Source organism: Monodon monoceros, unplaced genomic scaffold (assembly GCF_005190385.1).
Source record: "Monodon monoceros isolate NGI ecotype Baffin Bay Population unplaced genomic scaffold, NGI_Narwhal_1 Super_Scaffold_10, whole genome shotgun sequence".
Taxonomy (NCBI): Eukaryota; Metazoa; Chordata; class Mammalia; order Artiodactyla; family Monodontidae; genus Monodon; species Monodon monoceros.
The window spans coordinates 18913632-18919687 of NW_021703766.1; positions in this window are offsets into that span (position 1 = coordinate 18913632).

The following is a 6056-nucleotide window of genomic DNA, read 5'->3' on the forward strand; positions in this document are numbered from 1 at the left end:
TGCATATACATAATTCAGTCCCCCCCCTTGTGGCTAATACCCTCCTTGGGGAGCTGTGGCTGTTTTCTGATTGCTGGTGGGGAGGCCTGTGTGTGTTGTTTTTTCAAATAAACTGAAACCAGATGGAGGGGGTTTTGTTCACTGCCCTGCCTCCAATTTTCTCCAGCAAATTCCTTGAAAAGCCAACCACCTATGAGTGGTGCCTATTCTCCTTGGAGGTCCCTCACCGCTGGTATGCAAATAGCAAGTGGGGCTGGGATTTCTAAAAGTGAAAACAAAGAGAGGAGAAAGAAGCTTCTTGGCGCAAGGGCTTTTGGGCACAGGGCAGGGTCATCTCCCTGTGGAGTCCCGATTTTCGGTCTGCACTTACAGTTTCTGTCCTCATCTCCTTCCCTCTCCCCTGAGTTGGGAATTGAGCTGGGCTTGAGTCAAAATCACCTGGACCAATCACTTGGTGAAAATATGGATTTCAGAGCCCAATCCACACCTCCTTTGCAGCGCTAACCACTGGCACGAGACCCCAACTCTCAGGATGGGTTGATCTTTGAGTCAGTGGAGAGGGTTATCTTCTAGAAGGGGCCCAAGCCACTCTTGCTTTCATCCTGGGAAGACCAGTTGCTTAAGATGGTTATAGAAATATTTTTAACCGCCAGCCAGGTCTAAGGCTTTGTAATGCCCCTCGAGCACCTCATCAAGAGATTCCTAAAAAAAAAAAAAAAAAAAAAAGAGAGATTCCTTGTTCAGAGCGATAAGCAAGGGTACGCACTGGTCACAGTGCCAGGGGTTAACATTTTTCTTTGGAAGTTGAATTGTGCATTGTCATAGTGAAGTATGACCCAGTACCCAGGCTGGGAGAACACTTCTTTCCCAGCTCCAACCTTCATTCCTGCTCATATCTCTGTTCTTTCGGATTCCAAGGCTTTTTAGATAATTGTGTCAGGTTACATAAGCTTTCGAGATATGAACACTCAAAGGAAATTCCTCTGGGAGCAGGCATGAGGGGTTCTACCACATAGTTTGCTTTAAAGTATTTGAGGAAAAATTCAGGTGCCTCAGCCCTGCACATTTCTGAAATAAAGTAAGAATAGTCAATGACTTTGTATGCATGTACCATTCCCCATAGAAATGAGGAAGCAAAAAGACAGATATCATGCTGAATAGAGAAACCCCTCCCAGGGGAGCATGTGCAGGGCCAGGTGGAAGCCAGTTGCAAAGAGGGCAGCTTTGACCGGGCTGCCATGGAAATCCTTATCAGCACAGGGTACCTTTTATTTTTTTCCCCTTTCTGCATCTGAGATAACACACGTGGCAAATACAGGCCTTCCATTTTCCAAGAAACATAAAATAAAAACTGAATTACTGGCAGAGAAGCTTTAAAATCTTTGGTTCCTAGGACACTGTGAATACATTCTCCACACACCCGTGATCTTTATTTCATTTGCCTCCGAGGGATAGCCCTGCATCATCTCTGTTGCATAAGGTGCTGTTTCCAAACACCTTGTTCCTAACTGGAGACACAGAATAAGTTTTATCTAGGTCTGAGAGAGTTCTTGGAGGGATGACATCGTGTTCCAAGCTGCACTGGTCAGAGTCAACAGTGAGAAAGCTGCCACAGTCTTCTCACCAAGGAAGCTGAGAGAATATTGTAAATACCAAATGGCACTTCTTTCTTAAAGCATAAAATGGTCACAAACACTACTTAACAAGGAAAAATTAATGGGAGGAAAACGTCTTGAATGTAGCAAATAAAAAAAATCTTTACAAGGGACATGGAAATAATAGATTTACTATGATGAAGGGACGATAATATAGGAAAGTCAATTTTTACACCAAAAATAATTCAACAAGTATTATTTACCTTACAAAAGGCTTCACAAAAGAATTCCTATAAGTAGCTCTATCCTTTCATTTGTTTGTTCCCTCCTTCGTTCATTCAGCAAACATCTACTGAGTGCTTACTGTGTTCCAGGCTCCATGCTTAGGGAAGCCATGGTGAGTTAGATAAATATTCCTCCCCTTGTGGTCTCTGTGTCTGGCTGGAGGACAGCCCCTAATCAGATCACTATGCAGTCAAGGAGCCACTACTGACAGAAGGAACTAGACAGCAGAGTCTTGTGACCTCTTCTATTCTGAGGGTCAGAGAAAGTTCTCCTGGAGGAAGTGATGTTCCAGGTATCAAACGCATCACATGCAAAGGCCCCTAGTATAAGAGGGAGTCTGGTCCTTCAGGGAAAGGGAGGTCAGGAGGCTGCAGAGGTCAGCTGGAGCCAGGGGGCAAGGGAGGTTTTGATTCTAATTTCATGGTATATCGAAATACTGCTCCCCGGGGAGCAGGGAGAGTCACTGAGAGTTGTAGCAAGAAGTAAAATAATCAGTTTGCCTTCTTTTCTTTCCTTCTTTGTTTTTTTTAAAGACAGCCACAAGCTGTGAGGAGAACGGACTGATGGGGATGGGGAGCCCGCAGTGGAAGCGAAAGACCAGTCATGAGGGTGCTATGTTTGCCAGGGCAAGAGATGCTGGTGGCCATGGGGACAAGCCAATTGGATGGGCTGACTCATCCAAGGCCCACTGGAAAGTGTACTGGGACCCAGACAAAATGGACCCAGAGAGCAAGAGCCGTGGCTAACCATATCCCACCAGGTGAATTTGATAATTAAAATTTAACTCCATTTGTTAATGAAACGGAGAGGATCATTTCCTGATTGAAAGACAAGTAGGGTCTAGATTATACGTATCAATGTCCACTACCAATGGAACATTCTGTGTGCTTCACATGCAGGACCACATTTTTAGGCCTCATCGTGGCTCTATGCAGTAGCTATTGTTATCCCTGTTTCACATAGGAGCAAACTGAGATTTAGAGAGGTTAAGGAATTTGCCCAGCTGGCGACTGGCAGAGCTGGGATTGAAACAGGTAACCACCGACATGCCCTGGGACAAGTGACAAGTCCCAGGAAGCCTGGGCATACATTGGCTCTAATTAAGAATGGGCTGCTGGATCCAGCCCAGGGTGGGAGGAGCTTCCTGGGAGTCTCTTCTGGCAATTCTAGGAGTCAGGTAAGCTAGCTTGGAACCTTGTCACACACATGTGCACAAGTTCTTTAAACCACAGTTGGGTTTTTCTGTCCCTACAGCCTGGGCTGTTCACCCTGGGCAGACCTGCCTTGCTGGTCAGGGGCAGCTGCTCTGGGCAGGAACAAGTCCTGCCCTAAGAGATGACTTCTGTCCCAGAAAAATGTGTCTCATGTTTTCATAGAAACTGGCCAGAGGGGGCAGTAGGAGCTGAAACTACACTCGAAGTAAAGGGAACCCTGTGGGAAAGAGCCTGGGGTGGGAGCGAAAGACTTGGGTTCCAGGAATGGCACCAATCAGGGGACAGGGATGAGGAGGTGGACAGGAGCTCGCTGAGCTGGGCTTTCAAGCCACACTTTGGCATTTCAATTGATCCTAAAGGCAAAAGGAAGCCCTGGAAGTATCTTAAACAGAAGACTGATGAGGTGATGTTAGCAATGTGTGGCCTTCCTCGGTAGGTGATGCCCTGGGCCTTGTCAGGTTCTGGATTGGTTACCACACCAGGCTGACAGACTCAGAACACCATCAAATTGCCTGTGCCTTTAAGAAGCAAATTTGGCCAGAGGGAGTCTTCTTTTCAGAGGGCTTGGCCTGAAGTCACTCAGATAGACATCCAGGGAATCTGGGCAGTCACTTTTGTTTCAAATGAAATAGCTTTAATTGGATAAATGCATGTATATACTTAACCCTATTTGAAACCCACTGTATTAGTTTCCTATTGCTGATACAACGAAGTGCCACAAATTCAGTGGCTTAAAACAACATGAATTTATTATCTTACATTTCTGGAGGTCAGAAGTTTGAAATGGGTCTCACTGGGCTAATGTCAAGGGGTCAGCTGACTGGTTCCTTCTGGAGGCTCTAGGGGAGGATCTGTTCCCTTGCCTTTTCCAGATTCCAGAGGACACCTGTATTCGTTGGCTCATGGCTTCTTCCTCTATCTTCAAAGCCAGAAGTATACTGTTTTCAAATCTCTCTGACCTCTGCTTTCATCAGGACATATACTCCCACTCTGACCCTCACATGACTCTCTCTTATAAGGGCCCTTGTGATTATCCTGAGCTCACCTGGATAATCTAGGATAATCTCTCCCATCTCAAGATCCTTATCATATCTGCAAAGTACACTTTGCCATGTGAGGTAACATATTCATAGGTTCCAGAAATTAGGATATGGACATCTTTGGGAAGCCGTTATTCAGACTACCACCCACTTTAACAAATAAAGAGAAAGAATGATAAGCCTGGCAGCTAGGAGGAGAATGGACTGGAAGCAGGCAGGCTGATGTTAGGGAGACAAACAGAAGGCTGCTGCAGAGTCAGCAAGAAAGATGCTGGTGGTCTGGGCTACAGTGGGGTGGTAAGAGTGAACACAGGACATATTTCAGAGGGAGGACTGCCTGGTCTTGGGGACTGTATGGGTTAGCTGGGCAAGGACTAGGGGGAGACTGGGTAGGTAATGGTGCCCTTCAGAGGGCCTGAAGGGAGGAGCAGGTTTGTGGCAAGGATGAAGAGGGCAGATAGGGATATGTTGCATTTAGATACCCACGGGACACCTAGAAGTGCCTGGGAGGCAGATGGACCCAGGGTCCACAAGGCTTGACTCTCCAGTCCCTCCCTTCCCTGTGGGCATAGAAGGGCTCACCCTCCACCTCGATTTCTGGGTCACCATCTCTTTTCTACCCTAAGTTCTACAATTCCAGATAAGAGTTGAGGAGTCATCTTGTATTTCTGAGTCCAGAGTAGCACTGATATTTATTCCACATCAAGTTTGAGTTTATCAGTCCTGGAAACAAGAATTTGCATGATAGAGAGATAAAGACACTTGCACAGGACCCACAATTGGCATATGACAGAGCAGGAGTTGCTATGTTGCTTTTGTTGTATGTTTGTGGCTGATAATTTTAGGGACAGGGATGTTTTCTGTCCAGCCCATTCTGAGCAGGTAGCCAGCCCGCTGCTCACCTTTTTAGGGCCTTGCAGATATGGATAGGACAGCTGGTGGAAGACAAAGTCTCTTCCTGTCTTTTGAGAAAGCCTGAGCTCATAGGACACTCACATTCTGACTGTCCCCAAGTGGAGGGGAGAGGGAGCATTCAGGGAAACCAAGTTCAGCAGGGAGGTCCCTCAGGCAGGGAAAGGGAAGAGAGTCTGCAGGCCCTGGGACAGAGGAAGTAAGTGCCTGTCCCCTGGCAGCCCCGGTGCAGCAGGCATGGCCCCACAAGGCCCAAATCTAAAAGTCCTGTAGGTGGGTGGGACAATGGCTGTGGCCTTAGTACCAGAGAGGACCCATGACCAGACAGTGCTTCCCACAGTGTTTGCTCCTGCAGGAGATCCTGAGTCCTCGGAATAACCTGGGTGAAGAGAAGACTAGTAGAGACCAAGACTGAATTTCCCATCAGCCTGGAATATGGGAGCTCCCAGTAGGATTTATGCTTGATTCAAAGGAAATAAAGAGGGCTTCCTTGGTGGCACAGTGGTTAAGAATCCGCCTGCCAAGGCAGGGTACACGGGTTCGATCCCTGGTCCGGGAAGATCCCACATGCTGTGGAGCAACTAAGCCCATGTGCCACAACTACTGAGCCTGTGCTCTAGAGCCCGCAAGCCACAACTACTGAGCCCACGTGCCACAACTACTGAAGCCCACGTGGCTAGAGCCCATGCTCCGCAGCAAGAGAAGCCACGACAATGAGAAGCTCGCACACCCCAACGAAGAGTGGTCCCCGCTCACTGCAACTAGAGAAAGCTCGCGCACAGCAACGAAGACCCAACACAGCCAAAAAAAAATAAATAAATGTATAAATAAAGGAAATAAAGAAAGAAGATGTTATTATTATTATTACTACAACTACTATTATTTGGCTGCACCGTGGGTCTTATGGGACCTTAGTTCCCCGACCAGAGATTGAACAGGACCAGGGATTGAACCCGACTAGGAATTGAACCCAGGCCATTGACAGTGAGAGCGCAGAGTCCTAACCGCTG